At 36.3% G+C, this 18446-nt stretch overlaps 2 long non-coding RNA genes across 2 annotated transcripts; one reads left to right on the top strand and one right to left on the bottom strand.

Moving 5' to 3' along the window:
* The first annotated feature begins 7139 nt into the window (after positions 1-7139).
* LOC148718552 (uncharacterized) lies at positions 7140-9969 on the top strand. The gene is made up of 6 exons (XR_015994272.1): positions 7140-7160; positions 7249-7290; positions 7388-7452; positions 7676-7735; positions 8508-9465; positions 9870-9969. It is a non-coding gene; the product is annotated as an uncharacterized LOC148718552 (long non-coding RNA).
* A 2749-nt stretch (positions 9970-12718) lies between these two features.
* Positions 12719-15548, bottom strand: LOC148718551 (uncharacterized). Its single transcript, XR_015993713.1, has 6 exons — positions 15528-15548; positions 15398-15439; positions 15236-15300; positions 14953-15012; positions 13223-14180; positions 12719-12818 (listed from the first exon to the last, which is right to left on the bottom strand). It is a non-coding gene; the product is annotated as an uncharacterized LOC148718551 (long non-coding RNA).
* Positions 15549-18446: the final 2898 nt, after the last annotated feature.

The following is an 18446-nucleotide window of genomic DNA, read 5'->3' as shown; positions in this document are numbered from 1 at the left end:
CGAATTAGATTTGTCATTTTGATTTGCGTTTATTTTGATGAGATCCCTGAGATAAAAGATAGTTTACGACGAAAAAATTCATTTTAAGAAAGAAATGATCATGTACTTTTAGATCATGTATTCTATGAATACAGTTTTCATAAATTACTCGGGCTTTCCGAAGGAAACGCCCGAAATAAATTCGGCTTTTTTTTTTTCAATTTCAACCTTTGGCATCTGTAAGAACCTACTGCTATATAGTAATATATTTTTTTGATTATTGTCTAGTACCATAACAAGATTCATTACACTCTAGCAGGCAAAAATAAAAACAAGTAGACTTATCCATGATTGGAAATGACAAAATTGCGTAACGACAGCACAAATGGCAATAGGGCAGTCTCCTAAAGATAACTCCAGATGTGCGATAGAGAAAGCCCAAGTTCAAGCAGCTATGCGTCTGCTTGAAGGGAAAAAAAGTCTAAAACAGCAAAATATGATGAAATATTCCTTGCATAATGAATATGAAGTTTCAGCATTTAATTTTTATTTATCAAAATGTACATCTTTCATGGTTTTAATTTCTGGTTTCCCTCTTGTTGTGGAAAAATGAAGTAACCTTAGTAATGGGATAGGATCCTATTCAAGCTTTGAACTTAATTCGACACAAATATCCAGTGCTACTTTATCTGCTGAAATTTATGCCAGAAGCTATATAAAAATATCGGTTTAGGCCTTCCCTGCACTTTGTAATCCCAAGAAAAAGAAAATAGAGATTACCTTAACATATTGCAGCAAAATCCCAGCTTATCTTGAACCTAAAACTTTGCCCTGGAAAAAAAAAACTATACTTCTGCGCATGCGCCAAGAGCAAAGTTTGGCACACGAGCCTTCTTTCGCAAAACGACTCTCGTTTTGTCAAACGAGTCTCGTTTCTAAAAACGAGTCTCGTTTCTACAAACGAGTCTCGTTTCTACAAACGAGTCTCGTTTCTATAAACGAGTCTCGTTTCTATTCACAAACAAACGAGTCTCGCTTTAAATCGTTTATCGAGTGACTTATAAATCGTGACGATTTAAAATCGACTCGTTGCCCAGAAACTGTGAGTGATCCGTGAATGAGTGAGTGAGTGAGTGAGTGAGTGAGTGAGTGAGTGAATGAGTGTATGAGTAAGTGAGGGATTGATTGAGTGAATGAGTGAGTGAGTGAGTGAATGAGTGAGTGAGTGAGTGAGTGAGTGAGTAAGTGAGGGATTGATTGAGTGAATGAGTGAGTGAGTGAGTGAGTGAGTGAGTGAGTGAGTGAGTGAATGAGTGAATGAGTAAGTGAGAGATTGATTGAGTGAATGAGTGAGTGAGTGAGTGAATGAGTGAGTGAGTGAGTGAGTGAGTGAGTGAGTGAGTAAGTGAGGGATTGATTGAGTGAATGAGTGAGTGAGTGAGTGAATGAGTGAGTGAGTAAGTGAGAGAGAGTAACAATAGAATTCCGATCTTGACCCCTTTTTGACGGGATGTTTCTAGGCGCTACCTACTCTTTGTTTCGGAGTACTACAGAAAAAAATAAACATCACAAAATGATTTCGAGAATTGTTTTTCAGAGGGGAAACATTTTACCGTTTTAGTCAGCGAATTATGCCCAGTAGATCGAAAGATATAATTATTTCAGTTCTTGCCGTGACACTAACGACAGATAATAAACATCTCAAAATAAATTCACAATAGCGCCTCCGGGGGCACATAATCGATTCGCAGAAATATCGAAAGCTAGCCGAAAGCTTCCTTTTTAGGTAAGCTTTTCCGGTCAAAAAGTTTTAATTATGATGGTTCCTTCTCCCATATTAAAACGCAAGATTAAGAAGACATGAATTGTGCCAATTGATGAATTTTAGTGTGCTGCTAAAGTTGCCAACATTTGCATAGCGATCTACCACACATTGATATAGAATAATCTGTTCAAAGATAATTTAGAACAACCGTGGCTAATGAAGTCACAATGTTGCCTTTTTTGGTAGGCGCCCGGAAATTTTGCTACTTAGTGAGCAATACAATTAGTTTTCAACAGCCCCCTTTTTTGTTGATTTGACTGTTACTTGCTTTCAGTTAGTGGTCTTTTAAATAATGAAAAGGCTGTACAGAGTTAACATGAAGTAATCGTGATAAAGTGGTAAAATGTGATGGGGAGTTTTTTCAATGAATTAAAAACTTGCAACTATGTGGCTACCACTACTTATTTGCATGTTAAAACTTAAGAAACATAGTGCTCGTAACTTAATTCGCATCAGCTTGATATACTGTAAAGACTATATCGTTCTAGCTACTTGACAAATGTTTTCCACCCAGGAAAGTGTCTCTCTTGCTTCCACTCTTATACTTGAGTGGACGAAGTTTGGAAACAAACATATGACGAAGGAGTGTGTTTAATAATTTGATGTAAATAAATTGAAAACTTCATGTTTGATGTGATGCATTAAGTACTACGCAGGGAGCATTTCTTGAGTATTCAAAATTCTCAAAAAATGAACAATAGGGATATTTAAAATTCGCTGCACAATTCTAATGAGTATTCAAAATTCTCGGAAAATGAACAATGGTCCGTTCAAGGTAAAAACATGCGATAGCTTTTCTCTCAATAAAAATGTTTAGTTCATAAACAAATCTTAATTAAAAAAATAAAAATGTAACGTGTGAGTCCGTTCCCTAACAGTCACGAAAGTGTTTGACTTTAAATTTCATACAAAATTCGCAAGTGAGGAAAATAATAACAACGATACATCAACGCAATTCAATGGCATGATTCCAAGAGAAATAATCAAATCACCCATTTCATACATTAAAAAATTCTCAGAAAAAAATCGAGCGATAAGATTATTCAAAAACGCAGCACCATGCTCATGAACATCACAATTCTCGGGTAAAAAATAAACCATAGAGCAGACAAATCGGGGAAAATACGAAATGACAGCAGGCGTTGTAACCTAGGTAGTCTCATTATTATCTGTCCATCAAATTTTAATCAAGTCATAGCATCGTTACATTTTTTGGGATCAAAGTCAATGACCTGTCTGTCAAAATTGTTACCGATTTTTTTTCTGAGTTATGACATGTGTCAATTAATTATAGGCCAATGGAAAACTAGCAATGGTTGTATAAGAGTGGCTACGAGTCGGAATGGTATGATCATACATGGGACCAAAGTGATGATGAAGAAAGTTCAGTTTCATCCAATCAGACAAGTGGTGTATCTCACTGAAATCCATCCCTCCATAGAAGTCGAAAAGAAGATAAATACAATCAAACCGTTCCTGGATATCCGTTTAAACACAAAATGAAAAACTTAAAAGAGAGGCAACATAGCAAGTACCTATATACAAGCAAGTTTTACACAAAACCTCGACATCTATATGTGATAAAGCGATTAGAAGAATTACAAGGAGCATAATCCAAAATCGACTTTAGCTCAGATGATATCGACTTGCATCAATGGTTACAAAACATTCAAAGTACCACTACTAAAAGGTGGAAACATTGCCACGGTCGCCACGCGACCGCATTCCGGACGCGCGCGTGCAGGAGCAGGAAAGAGGAAGAAAGAGAAGGGAAGAGTGTAAATAGAATTATCTATCACTGTTATAAACTGTTTTAAAAAAGTTAAAGTCTCATTTCTTAGTGGCAATGTCTTACCGCGAGTGTAGATGAGCCCCACGAACTGAGTACATTTGAGAAATAAAATGACTATAACGAGAGAGTAAATGAGAAGAATAAATAATTGTGAGAGTGAGTAAATTTGATGCAAACGAAATGACATCTAGTTTACTCTCTATTTCAATCACAGCAAATTTTGGCGTATCGTGTCCGACGTGATTAAGAAATGTCCATAGGTTCTTCCCCTATTTCACGTAACCAATGTTTACACTTTGAACACATAAAAATTTGAAGGAGCGCTTCAGTTGATTTCCTTCAATGATCGCAGAAAAATGTCTTCAACGGTAAATTGCGATACGCACTCGGCGGTGTGGATAGAGGTGTTGTAGAGTATTTTAAAGGATTGCTATTTTGAGTATTTTTAGGTTTCCCTTTTGTTTTGTTAAGTCTCGCCTTTTTGCGTCAACGTATTATTTTGGTAATTTTATAGTTTTGATCTTTTATTTTTGGTGTGTGCTTGAACTTGGCTCCGTTGGCGGATTTCCGTCTTGCCGTGCTAGACATTTTAATCGCTTGTTATGGTTGAGAATAATTAGTTTCATATAGGTGGTCATGTTTGGGTTGGTAAAACTGACCTTCAGTTTTACCCACGCTGAAGATTCTGCTTGTGCGCGTGATTCTCGTATGTACCTCGATCATTGGCGTTTAATTGGTTCTTTGGTGCTCGCCAACTGTTTCGGAGCGAGCCACCCTATTTCCCCCTTTGCAAAACAACGAATACACTGCGGAAACTCTCACGGTCAGCTAACCCAAACAGGTCTACGATTTTCCTACTTAAAGCGTTGGTTCCTCACGCTAGAGTATGGTGATGATTGTTATTAGATGCATAGAGCGTTGCTTTAGTAGCTCTCCAGAAGAGAATAAAGAAGAAAATTACAGAGTCCTGGTACCTTTCATCAATTCGTATAAGCAAGTGGCAAAAACCCCCAACAAAACCGGTGGAGCACCCGTTATCTACAAGTTGTTAAAGGACGCTTTTGGAATTTTGTTCCGGTAGCCAAAGTTCTGACTCCGAAGAAGATCTTATTTACGAGCGGAGAGACCAGAGAAAATCTTTCCGATCGTGAAAATTTATCGGGAGGATCGCTCGAGGCTGATAAACTTGCTTTCAGTAAAGTCAAGCCTACCGATATTTCAGTAGATGAGAGAATTAATTTAGCGCAACATGTTAGTTCAAAGATAATTGTCAAACCTTGCCAAAACATTCATCTAGTCAACATCCGCAGAGTGGTAGACAAAAACAAGGCGCTTGTTTGGAGAGTGGTATCGCCATTATTTTGTCCATTATTCTAGCTATCGTTATTAAGGTACTTGAATTGTTTGAAGTAGTCATGACAAGTACTGTGGAAGTACTTAAACGACCTCCGGTGTCTGGCAAAGGACACGCGACTTTATTTTCAGGCGCCAGTACGCCGAATTTTTCTACTTTGTCTATTCAGGATAAAACTACTCAGTGTTTATGTGAGGTCTCAAAGGAAGAACCTCCAAGTTCTAAAAGTTCTGTTGTTGAAGAAAACAGCCTAGTTTTTGAGCAAGCAGATGTTTTTGTTGATGATATGTTGAGTGGTGACGATATTGTTATTTCGGAGGTCATTTCGAACAACGCTAAGCAAAACGAGGTACCCGATAGCAACGAAACTTTATGTAGTGACTACTCGCCTTTGGCTAGCAGTGATTTAGAGAATGGCGAACAGGTGTCAACAAGTTTATCCGTCACGAGGACTTTGAATAATTTTAGCAGCAGCGCTGAAGCGGATTCTTTTGTACAGCCGATATCAAATCCCGTTAGTAATTATGTAGAGGACGAAGTTGATAACATTTCTATTTCTTTTGCACCGGCTGGAAGTTCTCTTCTATCTGTTAGCATGAAGGGTTATGATTTTCAATGTTTAATAGATTCCGGAGCTTCTGTCACAGCAGTAAGTGCTTAAGTGTGGCGTCAGTATTTATGTCACGCTTACCCAAAACTTGGTGTGCCTGATTCAGAAAGTGCGACTACAGTCAATGGTTCTCTTTTGACTACAATAGTAAAGACTTCGATGGAATTCGTTATTTATTCTCGTGTATTTATTTTCTAAGTAGGTGTGATAGAGGGCCTGTCTTTTGATTTTATGCTGAGTAGAGATTTTCTTCAACGATTTTGTTTCAAAGTTAATTTTGAGAATGGATTAGTTAGTTTTTCCTTCTGAGCCCAGACCTTTTCCTTTTGAGGGTGTACGCGTAGATGACGACAATTATTTAATCGATAAAGCCTTCATTCTTCGGCCCATGCCTCTCGTACCTTTGTGATTCCACCTCAGTCACAAATTTTGATTTCTGAGGAACTTGAAGACTCGTCAAATAAGTATGGTATCGATGACATGATTGTTCCAAAGCCTGATTTATCTCACCGTTATTCGATTTTTGGAGTATCAGAGCTTGTTAGTATTGCAGAGGATGGTACTATCCCTATTAGGTTGGTTAATCCTTCTTTTAAACCAGTGAAAATTTACCGTAGGACCCGTCTAGCTAATTTTGAGGAGGTAGATCGTAATATAACTAACTGCAAAAAGTACTGTTTCGGCCTTCTGGGCCTCGTCAGTGCAGTGCTGATGCTAGAATGGGGGAGAACTGAGATGGTCACCCCAAACGACCCAACCTTTGTGGTATCGTCTAAGCCATGCCAGAGTGTTCAAACTAGAGTAAACTAGCGAGCATGCGCAATTGCAGCAGCAATGACTCATCCTAGATAGAGTGCTCAATTTGGACATGATATATATAATATTTATTAAAAACTTGATCATTGGATAATGCAATTCAAGACCTTTTATTGGCTTAGCCATTATGGTATATCAGCCAATATACCATAATCTACAAATATGGTTAGCACGTGTCAGCTTAAAATTAAAAGGGAGCTAACAATTTAATGAAATTTAATAATTTGATTTAAGGTTTGTAATAAAACAATTACTCCACTCGCGCTTGTTGGATATGAGACGATTATAGCCAACTCGGCACTACGCACCCCGTTGGCTATCTATCATCTCATATCCAATGCGCACTCGTGGAATAATTGTTAAATATATATATATATATATATATATAAGCAGAAAAGTGATGGTCAAGAGGCCAACTCCAATGTAGCTTTGTTGGTTTATTAGCTCGAAGTTTCGAACATCTCGGTCTTCCTCGGAGGCTTAATTATATATATATATATATATATATATATATATATATATATATATATATATAAGCCTGCTCTGTTAAATAGATATGCCTGCACACTATACAACTGTAGTGCATGGCCTTTAATAATTAAGCATCAACATGCTTACATTCTCTCTCATCAATTTATTTACCGGAGGTGTATGACTGGGTGGGTCAAGAGACTTCCCAAGACTATTTTACATTACATCAACTTGAATCTGGTTTTTTTTTTCTGATACAAAACTACCCACTGATAATCTCATCCAATCAGAAAAATCGTGCCTGATAACAAGGGTAAGTAACATGTAAAAAGGATCTTGAAAAGGCCATGTAGTAACAGCTAAATTAAAAAAAAATGGTTTATGTCAATTTTACTTCACAGAAAAAAGATGAAGCAAATGAAATATTTGGAAAAGATGATGAGGTGAGAAAAATGAAAACAGATCATTTGGTCCCTTCGTTTTTTTTTTTTCTTTTTAAAAATCCATCTTATTAATTTTACTTATCTTTCAAAACTCTAGTTGATTTCAGGTGTCTTTCTATGGCAAGTTTGATTCTGATAAATCCCTTGATTCCACTATTCCTGGTAAGTAGAGAATTCTCTTTACAGAATTTTAAAAAAATTAAAAATGAAAAAATGAAGCTGTAAACCTATTTGTTTCTGTACTTCTAAAGATAGCAAACTTTAAATAAAGTAACAAGAAATCACCTTTATAAAGTTATATTTTTATATACTCATGCATAATACAAATTTAACTGCGAACTGCAAGATGAAAAAAAAATCAAGGCCTTTCTCTTTAACTTTAAAGATGACAAGGACTTGGGAGAGCAAAGACACGACATTGAGGAGAGGAAGACTTTAAGTGAGGGTAAGATTTAACAAACAAAATTCATTAAGTTTCATTGCTGGTGAATTTCTCCAGTTTTCTTATTTGCTCAAAGCATTCCAAAATGGGAAATTCCAATCCTGCATGACCATTAGCAAAAACCTATAAACGAATGACAACAAAAATTTCTTACTATCCTCAAAAAACTAGAAATGAAGAAAAAGAAGACCCGAAAGAGAAGAAAGAAGAAAATTAATGAATCTCAGCAAGAAGGAAACGAAAAACCTAGTTAAAGTGTAGATGAAGTTATTAATAAGTGCAAAAATTATCATGTAATGTCTTGTATATTGAAATAGCCTTAACTTTTCTTTTGCTACTTGTCAAAAAGTTATCTTTGCAAATTTGATGAGAATAAATGATATAAAGTTTTCCAATATGTATTAGTCGACTGTAATCGGGCCAGATATTTGGTATTATTTGACAACATTTTCCAGAGGCAAAGAGATCAATGAGCTATAATTATATGCAACTGATAACAAAAATTTTTGTTTTAGTCATCATGGTAATTATGCACTTACCAGCGGCCCTCCCAGGGGGGGGGGGGGGAAAGAGGGTAACCCTGGAGAACCCCTGGGCATTGCAAAGGCATTTCCTAAACCCCCTAACCAACAATAACATTGTTCAACATAAAGCTACCAATGCCCCTCCCCTGGGGACAAAGAAGTATGCTCTACTAACTCAAACAATGTAATGCTCCAAACGAATGTTATTTGCCACAAACAAAAACTTACTTCAGCTTGTGTTTACTATACAGGGCTCAAAGTTAAAAACATCCAATGTGGCTTTTGGCGGCGACTAACTGGAAAAAGTGGTAGTAGTAGTAGTAGTTTTTTTACATCTGAAGATATCAATGGTAATAACCAGTCCCCATGGTAAGGACCTCTTATTCTCAAGATGGCGGCAATGGTAAAAATCCAGTGGGTGTTTTCCCATGTGTCTCGTCTCGGAAGTGCAAATGCACTTCAATGCCCCCGTCCTAGAACAAAAATTGGCGACAAAAGTCTATTCCCCTGTATGACCCCAGGGTCGACCCCCAGGATGGCAGCTGCTAAGTGCATAATTATTAACCTCGTTATCTGTTTGTTAAAAATTCACAAACAATCATTTTATAAATCAAAGATCTCTTGCTAATAATATCCTTACCGAAGCAATCTAATCTCTGTAATAATCTAGAAAAGTTTCCTAAACATAAACATGTCAGAACATTTTTTCATAGCGAATTAGATTTGTCATTTTGATTTGCGTTTATTTTGATGAGATCTCTGAGATAAAAGATAGTTTATGACGAAAAAATTCATTTTAAGAAAGAAATGATCATGTACTTTTAGATCATATATCCTATGAATACACTCCTCATAAATTACTGGGGCTTTCCAAAGGATACGGCCGAGATAAATTCGGCTTTTTTTTCGCTGAGAATAAGTCTGGTTGGCTCGCTGAGAATAATTCTGGTTAGCTCGCTGAGAATAAGTCTAGTTAGCTCGCTGAGAACGAGTCTGGTTGACTTGCTGAGATGTTTGGTATTGCTATAATAAAAATTATTTCAGCCAACATTTCTGAAATAGGGTTAGTTGTAGTGGGAGTATGTCTCTCTGTCATTAGAAAGACATACTCCCACTTGTTTTTTCCTCTTTTTTTCCCCAGTACAACTGTCTAATGGCAAGTGATGGATGTTTACATTGTAACAATGAAGCTGTGAATGAATAGGGGTGGTAGGTGTGAATTATGTAAATCTTATTGTGGAATCTTAAAGTAACATGCCCCACCTTTCCTCCAAAAAAAATAAAAATAACCAGAATACTAAATGCCAAGTTGTCAACCCTTTCTCTTACAACTTAGTTGATTTCTGGTACTTAATTTAGTTCATAACTTCCTTTCCTTTTTTTTTTTAATTCTCTTCCTTGCCATGGTCATAATCACTGCAAATTCTGGGTTTACCTTATTTATCATTTTTGGCCTAGAGTTCCTTCTTGTCTCTTGGAAGTCAAATCATCCATCTAGAAGGCCTTTTTTAGTTGAAGAGTGTTTCATCTTCCTATTACCCATGCCTGTCATCTTAAATTGACTTTCACTCAAAATTCACACCTAACTTTTTGTATTTGTTTCTCTTCCACAGTTGATGACTGGGATGGGAATTCACAGAAATGCAAACCAATGATATTTATCATGTGTTAAATAAATTAATCTTGAATATTAATAAAAATCATCAAAATATACTGGCTGACTTATGCAAAATAGTTATGGTAGCATGGGAAAAAATAGGGAGATAAAGAGAACCATCTGAATTAAATTAAATAAGTTTAGATCCTAAAAGTGATTACAGTGAAGGAAAAATGTCTGATTCAGTTAATAGCAAATCAGTTCTTGAAAATCTTGTAAGAAATAATAAAGAATGCACAGGGTTTTCAATGAGGTTTTCAGTTTTTTGTATGACATGTATTTTTAACCCACAAAGAGGTCAAAATAGGTGTATTGCCTCTTGGTATCTAATGAAAGTCAAATCCCTCTAATTGAATATACTAAAACTGTAATTAGTACTACTTCTCTTGTTGTGGCCATCAACGATATTCAATATTCAGATATTTTTCTATTAAAAACAATATGAACTATTGAAAAGTAATATTGCTTCAATCAACTGATTTGTGAAAACTCCCCTTGGGTGAACATTTTGCAACAAACTTTGACTCGATATCAATAAGAGGTAAAAAATTCCCTTCTCATTGCAGTTAAAGGCAAGTACATTACCTACTCATAGTTCATAAAAGCCTTGAAAGTATTCGAAGATGCTTGAATTCAAAAATAACAAATTCAAGGTCTTGAAAGTACTTGAGTTTGAGGACTAGAGCTTGATTTTTGCAACGCTTTTTCTTTAGCAATTTTCGAGTAAAAAACTGCAGTACTTTAATAGAAAAGCTGAGAAATAATGGTAAATAATTTTAAAATTTCTTATGCAAACCTTTCCAAAAAAGGTCCTTCAATTTATCTAAAACTTGGCAAAGTCATTGAAAAGCCCTTCAATTTCAACCTTTGGCATCTGTAGGAACCTACTCCTATTATTTTGATTATTGTCTAGTACCATAACAACATTCATTACACTCTAGCAGGCAAAAATAAAAACAAGTAGACTTATTCATGATTGGAAATGACAAAATTGCGTAACGACAGCACAAATGGCAATAGGGCAGTCTCCTAAAGATAACTCCAAATGTGCGATAGAGAAAGCCCAAGTTCAAGCAGCTATGCGTCTGCTTGAAGGGAAAAAAAAGTCTAAAACAGCAAAACATGATGAAATATTCCTTGCATAATGAATATGAAGTTTCAGCATTTAATTTCTATTTATCAAAATGTACATCTTTCATGGTTTTAATTTCTGGTTTCCCTCTTGTTGTGGAAAAATGAAGTAACCTTAGTAATGGGATAGGATCCGATTCAAGCTTTGAACTTAATTCGACACAAATATCCAGTGCTACTTTATCTGCTGAAATTTATGCCAGAAGCTCTATAAAAATATCGGTTTAGGCCTTCCCTGCACTTTGTAATCCCAAGAAAAAGAAAATAGAGATTACCTTAACATATTGCAGCAAAATCCCAGCTTATCTTGAACCTAAAACTTTACCCTGGAAAAAAAAACTATACCTCTGCGCATGCGCCAAGAGCAAAGTTTGGCACACGAGCCTTCTTTCGCAAAACGACTCTCGTTTTGTCAAACGAGTCTCGTTTCTAAAAACGAGTCTCGTTTCTAAAAACGAGTCTTGTTTCTACAAACGAGTCTCGTTTCTACAAACGAGTCTCGTTTCTACAAACGAGTCTCCTTTCTATTCACAAACAAACGAGTCTCGCTTTAAATCGTTTATCGAGTGACTTATAAATCGTGACGATTTAAAATCGACTCGTTGCCCAGAAACTGTGAGTGATCCCAAATGCATATCGGGCTCGGTTGCCCAGGAACAAAATGTGATCCAAATTATTTGTAACTCCTGCTAAGGCTAAAACCTAAAGTGGCAACATTAGTGACGTCATCGTGTTTTTTTTTCTTCTCCACAACTTAAAGGAATCTGGTGACGAGGGCAAATTGTTTTCTCCCTTATTTCGCCATCTTGGAGTATTTGGTCCAGCGTTGGAAATATTGGAAAGGTTGTACCAAGGTAAGACGAGTTATTGTGATAAAGTAGCTCAATACAAGTAGAATTGACTTCGATGATTTAGTACCTTGAAGCGTCTTAATGTACACTTCAATCTGAAACATATTAAAACAAAAGCGACTTTTGTTTGTAACTTCGCATCAGCTTGAAGCACGGCTGTGGCGAAGTTACCTCCACTATCTGATGAATGTTTTTCATTCAGGACAGTGTATGGTGTTGCCTCCCTCGAACTTATCTAATACTTCAAAGAACTAAGTTCAAAAACCAGTCATATAACGACACAATGTTTAATTATTATAATTTCATGTGACTTAAAACTTCATATTTAATGGTGCACAAAATACCCCGCAAGGAGCGTTTCTGTTACTAAACTTCCCGGCTAGTTTGTTCGATTCAGATTTTTCCGCAATGAATGGCTCTCAGTCTATAATTTCGAAAATGACCTTATAAACTAAATTCACTCTAATGAAAGAATGCCGGAATCATGAAAACGCTCCAAAATTAATCATAAAAGTGCTTTAACTCTTAAAGAGTGTGAATCCCACAACACAACTGTCCGCCGTTTCAACTTGCACACTGTATATTACGAGATGTGACATTAACATGGGATGATCTTGCATTATGAATTCATTGAAAACCCTGTGCATTCCTTATTATTTCTTACAAGATTTTCAAGAACTGATTTGCTATTAACTGAATCAGACATTTTTCCTTCACTGTAATCACTTTTAGGATCTAAACTTATTTAATTTAATTCAGATGGTTCTCTTTATCTCCCTATTTTTTCCCATGCTACCATAACTATTTTGCATAAGTCAGCCAGTATATTTTGATGATTTTTATTAATATTCAAGATTAATTTATTTAACACATGATAAATATCATTGGTTTGCATTTCTGTGAATTCCCATCCCAGTCATCAACTGTGGAAGAGAAACAAATACAAAAAGTTAGGTGTGAATTTTGAGTGAAAGTCAATTTAAGATGACAGGCATGGGTAATAGGAAGATGAAACACTCTTCAACTAAAAAAGGCCTTCTAGATGGATGATTTGACTTCCAAGAGACAAGAAGGAACTCTAGGCCAAAAATGATAAATAAGGTAAACCCAGAATTTGCAGTGATTATGACCATGGCAAGGAAGAGAATTAAAAAAAAAAAGGAAAGGAAGTTATGAACTAAATTAAGTACCAGAAATCAACTAAGTTGTAAGAGAAAGGGTTGACAACTTGGCATTTAGTATTCTGGTTATTTTTATTTTTTTTGGAGGAAAGGTGGGGCATGTTACTTTAAGATTCCACAATAAGATTTACATAATTCACACCTACCACCCCTATTCATTCACAGCTTCATTGTTACAATGTAAACATCCATCACTTGCCATTAGACAGTTGTACTGGGGAAAAAAAGAGGAAAAAACAAGTGGGAGTATGTCTTTCTAATGACAGAGAGACATACTCCCACTACAACTAACCCTATTTCAGAAATGTTGGCTGAAATAATTTTTATTATAGCAATACCAAACATCTCAGCAAGTCAACCAGACTCGTTCTCAGCGAGCTAACTAGACTTATTCTCAGCGAGCTAACCAGAATTATTCTCAGCGAGCCAACCAGACTTATTCTCAGCGAAAAAAAAGCCGAATTTATCTCGGCCGTATCCTTTGGAAAGCCCCAGTAATTTATGAGGAGTGTATTCATAGGATATATGATCTAAAAGTACATGATCATTTCTTTCTTAAAATGAATTTTTTCGTCATAAACTATCTTTTATCTCAGAGATCTCATCAAAATAAACGCAAATCAAAATGACAAATCTAATTCGCTATGAAAAAATGTTCTGACATGTTTATGTTTAGGAAACTTTTCTAGATTATTACAGAGATTAGATTGCTTCGGTAAGGATATTATTAGCAAGAGATCTTTGATTTATAAAATGATTGTTTGTGAATTTTTAACAAACAGATAACGAGGTTAATAATTATGCACTTAGCAGCTGCCATCCTGGGGGTCGACCCTGGGGTCATACAGGGGAATAGACTTTTGTCGCCAATTTTTGTTCTAGGACGGGGGCATTGAAGTGCATTTGCACTTCCGAGACGAGACACATGGGAAAACACCCACTGGATTTTTACCATTGCCGCCATCTTGAGAATAAGAGGTCCTTACCATGGGGACTGGTTATTACCATTGATATCTTCAGATGTAAAAAAACTACTACTACTACTACCACTTTTTCCAGTTAGTCGCCGCCAAAAGCCACATTGGATGTTTTTAACTTTGAGCCCTGTATAGTAAACACAAGCTGAAGTAAGTTTTTGTTTGTGGCAAATAACATTCGTTTGGAGCATTACATTGTTTGAGTTAGTAGAGCATACTTCTTTGTCCCCAGGGGAGGGGCATTGGTAGCTTTATGTTGAACAATGTTATTGTTGGTTAGGGGGTTTAGGAAATGCCTTTGCAATGCCCAGGGGTTCTCCAGGGTTACCCTCTTTCCCCCCCCCCCCCCTGGGAGGGCCGCTGGTAAGTGCATAATTACCATGATGACTAAAACAAAAATTTTTGTTATCAGTTGCATATAATTATAGCTCATTGATCTCTTTGCCTCTGGAAAATGTTGTCAAATAATACCAAATATCTGGCCCGATTACAGTCGACTAATACATATTGGAAAACTTTATATCATTTATTCTCATCAAATTTGCAAAGATAACTTTTTGACAAGTAGCAAAAGAAAAGTTAAGGCTATTTCAATATACAAGACATTACATGATAATTTTTGCACTTATTAATAACTTCATCTACACTTTAACTAGGTTTTTCGTTTCCTTCTTGCTGAGATTCATTAATTTTCTTCTTTCTTCTCTTTCGGGTCTTCTTTTTCTTCATTTCTAGTTTTTTGAGGATAGTAAGAAATTTTTGTTGTCATTCGTTTATAGGTTTTTGCTAATGGTCATGCAGGATTGGAATTTCCCATTTTGGAATGCTTTGAGCAAATAAGAAAACTGGAGAAATTCACCAGCAATGAAACTTAATGAATTTTGTTTGTTAAATCTTACCCTCACTTAAAGTCTTCCTCTCCTCAATGTCGTGTCTTTGCTCTCCCAAGTCCTTGTCATCTTTAAAGTTAAAGAGAAAGGCCTTGATTTTTTTTTCATCTTGCAGTTCGCAGTTAAATTTGTATTATGCATGAGTATATAAAAATATAACTTTATAAAGGTGATTTCTTGTTACTTTATTTAAAGTTTGCTATCTTTAGAAGTACAGAAACAAATAGGTTTACAGCTTCATTTTTTCATTTTTAATTTTTTTAAAATTCTGTAAAGAGAATTCTCTACTTACCAGGAATAGTGGAATCAAGGGATTTATCAGAATCAAACTTGCCATAGAAAGACACCTGAAATCAACTAGAGTTTTGAAAGATAAGTAAAATTAATAAGATGGATTTTTAAAAAGAAAAAAAAAAAACGAAGGGACCAAATGATCTGTTTTCATTTTTCTCACCTCATCATCTTTTCCAAATATTTCATTTGCTTCATCTTTTTTCTGTGAAGTAAAATTGACATAAACCATTTTTTTTTAATTTAGCTGTTACTACATGGCCTTTTCAAGATCCTTTTTACATGTTACTTACCCTTGTTATCAGGCACGATTTTTCTGATTGGATGAGATTATCAGTGGGTAGTTTTGTATCAGAAAAAAAAAACCAGATTCAAGTTGATGTAATGTAAAATAGTCTTGGGAAGTCTCTTGACCCACCCAGTCATACACCTCCGGTAAATAAATTGATGAGAGAGAATGTAAGCATGTTGATGCTTAATTATTAAAGGCCATGCACTACAGTTGTATAGTGTGCAGGCATATCTATTTAACAGAGCAGGCTTATATATATATATATATAATTAAGCCTCCGAGGAAGACCGAGATGTTCGAAACTTCGAGCTAATAAACCAACAAAGCTACATTGGAGTTGGCCTCTTGACCATCACTTTTCTGCTTATATATATATATATATATATATTTAACAATTATTCCACGAGTGCGCATTGGATATGAGATGATAGATAGCCAACGGGGTGCGTAGTGCCGAGTTGGCTATAATCGTCTCATATCCAACAAGCGCGAGTGGAGTAATTGTTTTATTACAAACCTTAAATCAAATTATTAAATTTCATTAAATTGTTAGCTCCCTTTTAATTTTAAGCTGACACGTGCTAACCATATTTGTAGATTATGGTATATTGGCTGATATACCATAATGGCTAAGCCAATAAAAGGTCTTGAATTGCATTATCCAATGATCAAGTTTTTAATAAATATTATATATATATCATGTCCAAATTGAGCACTCTATCTAGGATGAGTCATTGCTGCTGCAATTGCGCATGCTCGCTAGTTTACTCTAGTTTGAACACTCTGGCATGGCTTAGACGATACCACAAAGGTTGGGTCGTTTGGGGTGACCATCTCAGTTCTCCCCCATTCTAGCATCAGCACTGCACTGACGAGGCCCAGAAGGCCGAAACAGTACTTTTTGCAGTTAGTTATATTACGATCTACCTCCTCAAAATTAGCTAGACGGGTCCTACGGTAAATTTTCACTGGTTTAAAAGAAGGATTAACCAACCTAATAGGGATAGTACCATCCTCTGCAATACTAACAAGCTCTGATACTCCAAAAATCGAATAACGGTGAGATAAATCAGGCTTTGGAACAATCATGTCATCGATACCATACTTATTTGACGAGTCTTCAAGTTCCTCAGAAATCAAAATTTGTGACTGAGGTGGAATCACAAAGGTACGAGAGGCATGGGCCGAAGAATGAAGGCTTTATCGATTAAATAATTGTCGTCATCTACGCGTACACCCTCAAAAGGAAAAGGTCTGGGCTCAGAAGGAAAAACTAACTAATCCATTCTCAAAATTAACTTTGAAACAAAATCGTTGAAGAAAATCTCTACTCAGCATAAAATCAAAAGACAGGCCCTCTATCACACCTACTTAGAAAATAAATACACGAGAATAAATAACGAATTCCATCGAAGTCTTTACTATTGTAGTCAAAAGAGAACCATTGACTGTAGTCGCACTTTCTGAATCAGGCACACCAAGTTTTGGGTAAGCGTGACATAAATACTGACGCCACACTTAAGCACTTACTGCTGTGACAGAAGCTCCGGAATCTATTAAACATTGAAAATCATAACCCTTCATGCTAACAGATAGAAGAGAACTTCCAGCCGGTGCAAAAGAAATAGAAATGTTATCAACTTCGTCCTCTACATAATTACTAACGGGATTTGATATCGGCTGTACAAAAGAATCCGCTTCAGCGCTGCTGCTAAAATTATTCAAAGTCCTCGTGACGGATAAACTTGTTGACACCTGTTCGCCATTCTCTAAATCACTGCTAGCCAAAGGCGAGTAGTCACTACATAAAGTTTCGTTGCTATCGGGTACCTCGTTTTGCTTAGCGTTGTTCGAAATGACCTCCGAAATAACAATATCGTCACCACTCAACATATCATCAACAAAAACATCTGCTTGCTCAAAAACTAGGCTGTTTTCTTCAACAACAGAACTTTTAGAACTTGGAGGTTCTTCCTTTGAGACCTCACATAAACACTGAGTAGTTTTATCCTGAATAGACAAAGTAGAAAAATTCGGCGTACTGGCGCCTGAAAATAAAGTCGCGTGTCCTTTGCCAGACACCGGAGGTCGTTTAAGTACTTCCACAGTACTTGTCATGACTACTTCAAACAATTCAAGTACCTTAATAACGATAGCTAGAATAATGGACAAAATAATGGCGATACCACTCTCCAAACAAGCGCCTTGTTTTTGTCTACCACTCTGCGGATGTTGACTAGATGAATGTTTTGGCAAGGTTTGACAATTATCTTTGAACTAACATGTTGCGCTAAATTAATTCTCTCATCTACTGAAATATCGGTAGGCTTGACTTTACTGAAAGCAAGTTTATCAGCCTCGAGCGATCCTCCCGATAAATTTTCACGATCGGAAAGATTTTCTCTGGTCTCTCCGCCCTCGTAAATAAGATCTTCTTCGGAGTCAGAACTTTGGCTACCGGAACAAAATTCCAAAAGCGTCCTTTAACAACTTGTAGATAACGGGTGCTCCACCGGTTTTGTTGGGGGTTTTTGCCACTTGCTTATACGAATTGATGAAAGGTACCAGGACTCTGTAATTTTCTTCTTTATTCTCTTCTGGAGAGCTACTAAAGCAACGCTCTATGCATCTAATAACAATCATCACCATACTCTAGCGTGAGGAACCAACGCTTTAAGTAGGAAAATCGTAGACCTGTTTGGGTTAGCTGACCGTGAGAGTTTCCGCAGTGTATTCGTTGTTTTGCAAAGGGGGAAATAGGGTGGCTCGCTCCGAAACAGTTGGCGAGCACCAAAGAACCAATTAAACGCCAATGATCGAGGTACATACGAGAATCACGCGCACAAGCAGAATCTTCAGCGTGGGTAAAACTGAAGGTCAGTTTTACCAACCCAAACATGACCACCTATATGAAACTAAT

This window comes from Stylophora pistillata, chromosome 12 (genome assembly GCF_964205215.1).
Source record: "Stylophora pistillata chromosome 12, jaStyPist1.2, whole genome shotgun sequence".
In the NCBI taxonomy this organism is placed as follows: Eukaryota; Metazoa; Cnidaria; class Anthozoa; order Scleractinia; family Pocilloporidae; genus Stylophora; species Stylophora pistillata.
This window is presented reverse-complemented; position numbering and strand designations above follow the sequence as displayed.